The following is a 12,046-nucleotide window of genomic DNA, read 5'->3' as shown; positions in this document are numbered from 1 at the left end:
ATTCCCACATCCATTCTACAAATGTCAAGTTACGCTCAAATTTCCTGTGAATCTCATTTGAAAATGCCAAAATGTAAAATGGGTAAATCAGCGTAAACTATCAGGGCCCAAAGACAGCGCCAAACTCATACTATATAGATCTCTTGTTTAATTCTAAAAATAAAAGATTCAACTCAATCAACTTGGGCAAACATGTTTAAGAACCTGCAATGGGGAAGTTTTTCAATTTTGAATGTGATTTATACTTGTGCAATAAAAATGCATTCGAAGGAACAGAAAATACAGTGCAGACCTCAGGTGAGGATAAATAGAAAAAACATTCAAATAATTTGAATAAAACATCAAGAAAATGATTTTGTTTCCTGCTGCACATAAAACTCTGGTTGTTATTTGAACAGAGACTCTGAGCAACTGCAGGAAACTCGGATACCAGGCTATGTAACTTGGGGGCAGGGCCAGTTTTATGGACAGAGATGCATTTGGACGGTGGGATCGATAGAAGCCAGTAAAAGATCAAGGGTATTTGGGCATATTGTAGTACTGCACATAAGTCACTTACACCCAAAATACCATGATATTTTAGGTCGTGTAAGCGATTTGTGTCCCAATTACACATGTCTCTGGGCGCAAACATAGAGGTAATTCAAAACAAGCATGTTTAACAATATACAATCATCAAAGCTTTTCAATTTTTAACATAACCCATCCTAAAGCCATAAAAAAGCAATCAAAGCAACAGAAAATAGGTGAAGGTATCAGTGAGGATAATTTTAAAAAAAAACATCACAATAAAGTACCAGAAAAATGACTTTAGTTCTGCTGCACCTGAAATACTATGCTTAATTTTACATCCATTTTCAACCAGTGTAAGTGCAGGAAATTCACGTGTATGGGTCTTTAGCATGACATTACATTTAAGATTTCCGGGCCACCGCATGCTGCTCCCTCTAAATCCCAGAAATCGGCACAGTCCTGGCCTGCAAGACCATCAGCAGTCCGGGGCAATTGGAGGAAGTCGTGTGTGGCGGCATACCACTGCAGAGAGCAGCGGTGCTGCTGCAGGAGGACGACGGATGTGAAGCCAGGTCGCTGATTGCAGTGCGGACAGGCACAGTAGGAGGGGCGAAGGAGCGGCAAGCGTTTGTAGAGGGAAGTGACCGGGGCCCAGGAGAGGCATGAGTTTGGGGCCCAGAAGAGACAAGAGCCCAGGAGCAGCATAGGCCAGCCCACACTGTGATATGTGTGTGCACTAGGTCTGTGCAGCAGAGCTGGTCTCCAGTCGTCTTGGTTAATCCTTGTCACTGGACCAAGAACTAGCTCTGTCAAGCCCGTGTGGTGGCTGGTGTGCAATGGCCACCACACTAAAAAAATCCACGCACAGGCATCTTCCACCCTTCAAGATGTAGTTCGGGACCTGGAATATTAGATCCTTCATTGAAACAACTGTAAACTCATCCCTTTTTGGCTTGGAAGCAAGTCATCCTCGCTTTGAGGGACTGCCTATGATGATGACATTTAAGAGCCATAATACTGAGTCAGTGAGGTGGACTTTCCTGTTTCCCACCTGTTTCACAGTGCGGGGGAAATCGGGAGACGGTGGGAAACCCGGAATTCCAGGTTTCCCCACAAGCTGCGGAGTTTTAATTCCACAGTGTGTGTGCAACGTAAAGGGCAGGTTCCCCGCCCGGAAACCAGCTTGACTAACAGCTTGGCTTCCACTCGGGCGGGGAACGGGACCAGGAGGCCGCAGGACCAGGTAGGTGCTGGGTCCAGGACGGTGGTGGTGGTGGGGTTCCAAACTTGGCGGTGTCCCATCCCCCGGGACGTGGTTCGACCCCCTGGGGGATGTTCGATCCCCGATCCCGGGGCTGAGTCGCGATCCTGGGGAGGGGGTTGGGTCCGAACCCAGACTCTGTGTGGGGGGGTGATGCAGACTACTGGTGGAGTGTTTGGGGGGCTGGGAGGAAGCACTCCTGCTCCCCTGGGGCCACAAGGAATGCTCCCCGAGGCTGTGGCTGCCTTGTTGCAGCTACCGGGAATCCCATGGCCCGGGATCCCCAGCAGCCTGCCTGTAAAACCTGCTTCAGCCTTACTATCATATTAAAATTGCCAACCCACCTCCTGGCAGAGGGTTGGTTGCCTGCCCCACGTCCCACCTGAGTAAAAGATGAAATTGTGCGGGTTTTAGATTTTTACAACTTTAATTTCCCCGCCCCCACCTCCAATCCACCCATTGTTTCCTGTGAAAAGTCCAGCCAACATGTTCGGGTGCAAGAATCGATAGACGGTGTAAGATCATTAAGATCTGACAGAAGAAACCTGTCCATGACTAAACAAACCACGCTAGGTGCAGGTATATTATAAATAAGCACAACAGATTTTATTAAGTGGTTTACTTCCAGAACAAAGAAATAATACTTAACAAGGTGATTGTCAACAGTCTGTTCCTTGGAAGCTCACTGAGTATCAGTGGCGCGGTCTCTTGCTGTGTTTTGTTGACTGTAATTCTCCTCCAGTCTTCCTCTGTGTTCATGCTGCCTTCAGGGTTCAATAGCTGCTTCTCTTATATCTTTTTCTGTCTTTCAAATGCTGTGATAGCTTGCAGCTGTTTGAGCCTCACAATACTCAATTATGAGGCTCAAACAGCTGCAAGCTATTTGAACTTTAATAGCACCGTCTACCTTTATCTTGCTCTCCTCCCTTTTTGCAGAAGGAGCCATTATTCTCTGAGAACTTCTACACTAACAACTTTACACATAATTCATTATTAAGCTTCCTTGTAAATTAGGATAAGAAAATGATACATTCTGGGAATTAATAATGGAGAACAGGAAAATGGCAGAGACGTTGAACAAATATTTTGTATCAGTCTTAATGGTAGAAGACACTAAAAACATCCCAATGGTAGATAATCAAGTGGCTATAGGGGTGGAGGAATTTATTACAATCATTATCACTAAAGAAGTAGTACTTGGTAAAATAATGGGACTAAAGGCAGACAAGTCGCCTGGACCTGATGGCTTGCATCCTAGGGTCTTAAAAGAAGTGGCTGCAGAGATAGTGGATGCATTCCCTGGATTCTGGGGCAGTCCCAGCAGATTGGAAAACCGCAAATGTAACGCCCCTGTTTAAAAAAGGCAGACAAAAAGCAGGAAACTATAGATCGGTTAGCCTAACATCTGTTGTTGGGAAAGTGCTGGAATCCATTATTAAGGAAGGAGTAGAGGGACATTTGGAAAAGCATAATTCAATCAAGCAGTATCAGCATGGTTTTTGAAAGGGAAATTATGTCTGACAAATTTGCTGGATTTCTTTGAGGATGTAACGAACAGGGTGGATAAGGGGGAACCAGTGGATGTGGTGTATTTGGATTTCCAGAAGACATTCGATAAGGTGCCACATAAAAGATTATGGCACAAGATAAAAGTTCACAGGGTTGGGGCTAATATATTAGCATGGATAGAGGATTCGCTAACAAACAGAAAACAGAGAGTCGGGATAAATGGGTCATTTTTCGGTTGGCAAATAGTAACTAGTGGGGTGCCACAGGGATCTGTGCTGGGGCTCAACTATTTACAATCAATTAATGACTTGGAAGAAGGGACAAAGTGTAATATTGCCAAGTTGATGATACAAAGGTGGGTGGGAAAACAAATTGTGAGGAGGACATAAGAAATCTGCAAAGGTATATAGACAGGCTAAGTGAGTGGGCAAAAATTTGGCAGATGGAGTATAATGTGGGAAAATATGAGGTTATCCACTTTGGTAGAAAAAATAGCAAAGCAAATTATAATTTAAATGGAGAAAAATTGCAAAGTGCTTCAGAACAGAGGGACCTAGGGGGTCCTTGTGCATGAAACACAAAAAGGTAGTATGCAAGTAAAGCAAGTAATCAGGAAGGCAAATGGAATGTTGGCCTTTATTGCAAGGGGGATAGAGTATAAAAGCAGAGAATCCTGCTACAACTGTACAGGGTATTGGTGAAGCCACACCTGGAGTATGGCGTACAATTTTGGTCTCCGTATTTAAGGAAGGATATACTTGCATTGGAGGCTGTTCAGAGAAGGTTCACTAGGTTGATTCCGGAAATGAGGGGTTGATTTATGAAGATAGTTTGAGCAGGTTGAGCCTATACGCATTGGAATTTAGAAGAATGAGAGGTGATTTTATTGAAACATAAGATATGAGGGGGCTCAACAAGGTGGATGCAGAGAGGATATTTCTATTCATAGGGGAAACTAAAACTAGGGGACATTATCTCAGAATAAGGGGCTGCACATTTAAAACTGGGATAAGGAGGAATTTCTTCTCTGAGGGTTGTAAATCTATGGAATTCTCTGCCCCAGAGAGCTGTGGAAGCTGGGTCATTGAATATATTAAAGGCGGAGATACACAGATTTTTGAGCGATAAGGGAATAAACGGAGCGGACAGGGAAGTGGAGCTGAGTCCATGATCAGATCAGCCATGATCTTATTAAATGGCAGGAGCAGGCTCGAGGGGCCAGGTGGACTACTCCTGCTCCTATTTCTTATGTTCTTATGTTGATAATTAATAGCTGTCCTTGGCTATAAGTTGAATTCAATCAGAACAGAGTATTCTTACTACTTCAGCACATGATACCAGCCAACACAATATTGGCTTAATTTACCATGATGCTTTGCTTCTCAGCTTTTACCATGATTAGTTAAGCTTACACGTATTTTAGTTAATTTTATTATATAATTTAAACAAAAGCATTATTAAAACACTTTCACAACATGCAGGTGAGTTTTATCTTACAACGGGCGTAACACACTTAAGCCTGAGTTTGCTCAATCTTTTACACTGGGTATTTGCTGAACTTCCCAACTAAACGTTTGTCTGGGTGCAAATATACAGGAAATTCCACCCCAGGGTGAGGAACAGCCATGAGCCGGAATTGGGAAAAGAGTTAAGAGCGGTGACTGAAGGCATTTTATATGTTCACATGTATTAAAATATGACTCATAGCATTAAAACTCATGCCATATTTCCTTATCATTTGAAAGTAACCCAGTTCAAAATGTTGGATTGACTTCGGTAGAGAAGCAATTTGTCCATTTAATATTTTATTTCATTGTACTAAATTTACAAAGATTACAAATACAATACAAGGTGGAACCTTCTTAAAAAAATGCTTATTGTATTGTATTATTTCGGGTTCATAGCAAATTTCTGTAGCAAAATTGCTCTGTCTTTCTTTGTTATATTTAGAAAATATTATATTGACGTTCAACGAAAGGAAGATGGATTTGACACCTCTGGAATTGATAGCCCTCAAATGCTGTACCCTAATCTTAAACCAGTAAGTATAGTGCAATTAAAATATATTTTAATTCTTTGCAAACAAGCCAATAAGTTTGTTGTTTTACCTGTGAATTGAACATCCAATATTGTATCTCTTTGAACAAGCAGGTTATCACCTCCTAGGCTACATGACAATTTCAGTATTTACATTAAATTTGTTTTGATAATGTCCAGTTGAATTCAATTATTAATTCAAAATGACTTCCCAAACACACAGATGGAACATAAGTAGATTGCTATAAATTTTGTCAGCAATAATTACTGAACTACTTTAAAATCTAATCAATTGTATAGTACATATACATGCAGCAGATAAGCCAATACATTTCCCGCATAAATGTCTATACTGTCTTAAATCAATTTGAATTGACTTTGCAAAATGTACTCAGTCATTAAAAGTAAAATTTTCAAATGGCATTTGAGGTCCACCTCAAATTATGATCTTAAGTACATTCAGGTATAATGTATTGCCACCCAATTACCTACTCACCTCCCTCAGCACTCTTTATTCAAGTTCATTGAACTCACTTTTTAGCCTTGTTCAAAGTTACCAGTGACATCCCATGTGACTGAGATTGTGGCTTTCTGTCCTCCCTTGCCTTACTGGCCCTCTCTGTTGCCTTCAACAATGTTAACTACTCCATTCTCTTCTACTAGTTCTCCTGTATGGTCCCCCTCCATGGCACCACTCTCACATGTTCTACTCCTAACTATGCCAATTCAGTCACTACATTTTCCTACATGGTTGCTCCTCAAATGCTAGAAAAGTGTTCCCCTCCAGTGTACCCTGGGACTCCATCTTGGTTTTGTTCCAATTCATCATCTATATGCAACAGCTATTGTTGTGTATGTATAATAATAGTATATATCCTGTACACTCAATGTACAGTTACATAAGACTACTGGATATATCTTCACACTGTATACACTATGCCTGTACCATCAGAGGGTGCAACTGGTGGAGACCTGGGGGTCACCTGTACACTGCAGGTAACCAAGTATAAAAGAGAGCTCACCTTACTGTATCCTTATTCAGGAGCTGCAATAAATGGACTAAGGTCACAACAGTTCAAGTGTAATACCTTACCTCGTGAAGTCATTATTAGAGTGCTTACAGACACAAAAGCTATCTAACTGCCTATCTGATATCAAGTCTGGACGTGTCAAGACTTCTTACAGTTCAACACTGGTAAAGCAGAAGTCATCCAGTTTGGATTCCATCAGGACCCACATGCTTCTAATCCCACTCCATTACCCTCCCTGGCTGACCTCGTAGGTTTTACTCTTTGGTGTGCAATATTAGCATTCTATTCGATCCTGAGGTGTCCTTTTAAGACCAAGCTGATACATCACAAAGATCACCTTCTTCCACCTCTCGGATATCATTCACTCATATCAGTACCTCACCTCCTCTACTGCTGAAACCCTAATACACTCTTTGATTATCTTGATCAATTCCTTAAATGCTCTCTTTCCTACCTTGCATTCCCCAAACTGGAACTCTGCATCCTGAGTCCTCTCCCACACAAAGTCCGATACATCAATCACCCATATCATCTCCCAGATCCACTGGTTCCTGTGCATGAGCAGATGAATTTCAAGATTCTCATCCTCACTTTCAAATCCCTCTGTAGCCTTACCTTACTCTATATGAGATTTATCTCTGGCAACAGTCTGCAGAATCTGATCCTCTGAACCCTAAATTACTGTTTGTACTCACTCCCTCTGCTCCACCCGTTGAGTCTGATGTTTTAGCCACTACTGCCCTACTCTTTAAAAAAAATCTTGCAAACCACTTTGCCTTGTCACCTCACTCTCTGCTTTCAAAAGCCCCCTTCTACCTTGCACTTGGTCTTTCCCACCCTATCCCCATTCATTCACTACCTGCTCAGTGTTAAGCACTCTGAGACTCCCCTACCAGCAGATAATGTTTGTTTCTATCTACCCTATCAGTTCCTTTCAAAATCCTAAAAACCTCAATCAAATCAACCCTTAACCTTCTATATTCCAGGGAATACCAGCTTAGTTCATGTAATTTCTCCTCATAATTTAACCGTTGGAGCCCTGGTAACATTCTGGTGAATCTGCCCTTCCCTCCTTCCAAGACCGGTATATCCTATCTAAGGTGTGGTGCCCAGAACTGTACACAGTACTCAGGGATTTGTATAGCTGTAACAAAACTCCCTCCCTTTATATTCTACTGCTCTAGGTATAAAGGCTAAATAACATTAGCCTTTTTGATAATTTTTTTATCTGACCACCACATTTTAGTGATGTGTGTACAGGGATTCTTAAATCTCTTTGGATCTCCACTATACCTAGCTTTTCACCATTTAAAAAAAATACTCGGATTTATCCCTTTTTTGTCCAAAATGGATGACCTCACACTTAACTACGTTGAAATCCATCTGTCAGTTTTTCCCACTCATTTAATCTATCTATCAATGTCTCTTTGTAATTTTATGCTTCTGTCTACTATACTTACTCTGCCACCAATCTTTATATCATTGGCAAACTTGGATATATGGCTCTCTCTTGTCTTAGCTAAGTCATTTATAAATATAGTGAATAGTTGAGGCCTCAGCACAGATCATTGTGAGACAGTACTAATCACTTCCTTCCAATTCGAGTTATCCCTTTCTTAAATAATGGAGTTACATTTGCAATTATCCCTCCTCACTGTCTTCTACCGCCTAAACTAATTCCTAACCCGGTCAATAATTTGTCTTTAATTCCATCAGCTTTAATTATAGCTAACAGTCTTTTACGTGGCACCTTATTGAATGCCTTCTGGAAGTCCCTATAAACTGCGACCATAGACATTCCCCTCTCTACTACTTTAGTTACTTCCTCAAAAAATTCAATTAAATTCGTTAGACATGACCTTCCCTTTACAAATCCATGTTGGCTCTTTTTAATCAGCTAAGTCACTCTGTCCTTATTTATAGATTCCAATAACTTCCCCACAACAGATGTTAGAGTAATAGGTCTATAATTTCCTGTTTCTCTCTCACCTTTCTTAAATAATCGAGTTACATTTGCAATTTTCCAATCTAAAGGGATAGTTCTTGAATTGAGAGAGCTTTGGAAGATTATGGTTAAAGTAGCTGCAATTTCCTCACTTACTTCCTTTAAAACCCTGGTCCTGGGGATTTGTCAGTCTTTGGTGCCATTATTTTTTCTAATACTGTTTTCTTGCTTGCGTTAACTTTAGTGAGCTCCAGTCATTGATTCATTATTAGTTTCCCTGGAATATCGGGAATATTATCCTCTTCCTCTACTGTGAAGACTGACGCAAAGTAAAGTAAGCTGCCCATGCATTACACCCAAGGTGTTACTAAGTATCACATAAGTGTGAGAAAATAGTGATGTAGGAAATAAGTGTGATATTATGAAGTGTGTCAGTCACAAGACTTTTAATATATCACTAGTAGATCTCCCTAGGCATTGCATATTGTAAGTCAGACAATATGTTTTCCCTCGCTCATCTGTGTGTTGCTGTTTTTCTTGCCGTCTCTCCCCTTCTGTTTCTCTCTCTGACCTTTTCTTTTTTTCTTTTTGGGTAGATGTTGGTGAGTGGCATGGCATGACATGGTAGAGAAAGGAGATACCGACAGCTGGAAGCTTCATTTGTGTGGGGGTTTGCGGCAGAAAAGTAGTTCTCAGTGACTCCCTTCCTATTCACCCACCCATAATCCGCCATTCACTTCCCCTTGTCACTCACAAGGCAGGTGAGTTAATCAGAGGCCTCCTCCCTCTATTGCTTCCCTCCTCCTTTTCCCCTCGTATCCTCGCTACCTATCTATTATCCTTCAAGAGATTTTGTTTGCTATGCAATGTACTTTTGCTTAATAAACCAAATTAGAATCAGGAAGGGCTCTTTCTCTCTCATCATCATCATAGGCGGCCCCTTGTATCGAGGATGACTTGCTTCCACGCCAAAAAGAGATGAGTTCACAGATGTTTCAATGAAGGACCTAATATTCCAGGTCCCGAACTACATGTTGAAGGGTGGAAGATGCTTGTGCGTGCATTTTTTCAATGTGTGGTGGCCGTTGCACACCATCCACCACACGGGCTTGACAGAGCTAGGTCTTGGTCCAGTGGCAAGGATTAATTAAGACGACCGGAGACCAGCTCTGCTGCACGGACCTAGTGCGCACACATATCACAGTGTGGGCTGGCCTGTGCTACCCCTGGGCCCTCGTCTTTTCTGGGCCCCATAACTCATGCCTCTTGTGGGCCCTGATCACGTCACTCTGCAATCTCTCGCCGCTCCTGCACCCCAATCTCGCTGCTCCTGCTGTACCTGCCCACACTCCAATCAGGGACGTGGACCATGGTGACGTCCAATCCAATCGCACTCTTTCTCTCTGCCTCGCAAATGTTAGCAGTTAGAATCTGTTTCCCAGGTGTTTAGGACATTTACATTTTCTAATTATCAGCAACAAGATGACATAATCTGTTGTCTTCAAAATTCAGGATTTTTTGCAAATTTAACTAATATTAGCAGAAATAAAGACACTCTCTATATCTATTTAATGCACTCTCTGAAATATATAGAACATGTAAACAAAAGCTACAGTAGGAGTGTAGTCAGTGCAATGTAGTTTTTCTTCAAATAATTTGGAAAAACAACTGACCAAATCTAAATAAAAATATTCCATTATGACAGCTGACTGAACAGTGCTGATACATCCTGGAAAATAAATACACTGAACATATTTTGACCACATAATCCAAATTTAGTTAACAGAGTCACCGCTCTGAGCAAAAATCCATGCTCAGGCTTTTTTGGGAAGATAGGCTTTCAAGTAAAAACTTTAATTGAAAACATTAAAAGACATAAAAGACAATTCAATGGATAAATGTAATATGTACCTTTTAAATGTGTTGTTTTATTTAAACCCTCATTTTGGACATTAGAAATTTCAGCTACTCAGACAGTACGGCATTTCAAAAATTATTAGAAAGCATTTTAGGCAATTTGTCGGGAAAAGATAACGCATCATCCTCATAGGCAGTCCCTCGAAATCGAGGAAGACTTGCTTCTACTCTAAAAGTGAGTTCTTATTGAACAGTCCAATACAGGAATTACAGTCTCTGTCATAGGTGGGACAGACAGTCGTTCAAGGAAAGGGTGGGTGGGAAGACTGGTTTGCCGCACGCTCCTTCCGCTGCCTGTGCTTGTTTTCTACATGCTCGAGGTGCTCAGCGCCCTCCCGGATGCTTTTCCTCCACTTTGGGCAGTCTTGGGCCAGGGACTCCCAGGTGTCGGTGACCAAATCGTACAATTACAGATGATGAGTTTACAATGATAAATATGTTGGCCTGGAAATCTCGGCCCCCCCAGGTCCGTACGGAGTGTGTACAGACCCGGGAAGGCATTGCAAAGCCGGTTTTCAGCGCAAAATGCGCTGAAAACCGGCTTTTCCAATCTGTCAAGCTTGACAGATCGCACGCATCTCGGGAGCGAGGACATTTGCAAGGGCAAGATTGCGGGATTTACCCATATCTTGCCCAGCAATTGTCCTTAAAACTCTTGCACCTGATAAAAGCAGGCACATAGCTTACTTTTACAGGCGTAAGAGTTTTAAAACATACAAAAATATAATAAAATTAAATGAAAAAAACACATTTTATTGTTAAAAAAACCCTGCCCACTAAGGTAAGTTTATTTTTAACCCTAATTACAAAACTTTTTTTAAAAAATCAGAAAAATATATTTTTTTTCTAAGGCATTTATTAATTTTAATTATGTGAGGTGTGTTTTTTATTTTTTATTATGGTGTTTAGCATGATTTTTTTTTCTCATTAATAGCAATGAGAATTCGTAGTTACGGAGTTCTCATTGCTATTAATGAGAAAGCCGTGGGATACTATACCTGATCGGTTGTGCAGTCACACATGACTGCACCTTCTGCGTGGGAACCTGGAGGACGGGAGCGTACTTCGCAGCGCGGGAAGAGAAGGCCTCCCCACCGGAATCCCACGCTGCTCCGGGACCGCCAGGTACATTCGTAGAAATTTTTCAGGTCGGAGGCATCCTCGGGAAGCCTCCGACCACATTTTCTGGGTCGTTATACTGGAAAAAGTTGACAGAAAAGTGTGACAACTAAATTAAGGTTTTGTAGACAAGGAAGTGCATGCAGATATAAGGGGACCAAAATTGCCCCATTCTTTAAGGCTCGTTACCACCCAATGGGTGCCAAGTAGGTCTCTTAGCATCCCTCCCCTTTAAGTGAACGGGAGGGACGTTGCTATAAGTCAACACGATGCGGCATGTCCGTGTCGCGCTGACACCTTCCGCCCCGCTCCTGACTCGCTTCCTCCCGTCTGCCACGCCCATTACCGCCCCGGTGTTTTTTTGGGGAAAAGAGGGCAATTTCCCTCTATTCCCTATGGATCCCGGAAGTAATTATCTATCAAATTCCAATTATCCGCCCCAAACGGCCCCAAGATTTTTAAATAAGATTAGTTAATTACTTTTGATCTTTGTAGAATAATATGTTTGTGAGATCAAAAGGAGAATACATATGGCAAAAAATGCAATTTCAGAATAAGTACATGGAAGGAAAAATAAGACATCGGCAGCATTTCAGAGCATATATAAACATAACTGGATACATAAAAGCATCATGAGTGGTTGCACAATTTAATAACTTGCCCTTGACACCATGCAGCTTTGTTTGGTTCAATGTTGTTGTTTGAAATATTTCT

The sequence above is a fragment of the Pristiophorus japonicus genome, chromosome 15 (assembly GCF_044704955.1).
Source record: "Pristiophorus japonicus isolate sPriJap1 chromosome 15, sPriJap1.hap1, whole genome shotgun sequence".
Lineage (NCBI taxonomy): Eukaryota > Metazoa > Chordata > Chondrichthyes > Pristiophoridae > Pristiophorus > Pristiophorus japonicus.
The sequence above is the reverse complement of the archived record's forward strand: the minus strand, read 5'-3'. Positions refer to the sequence as shown.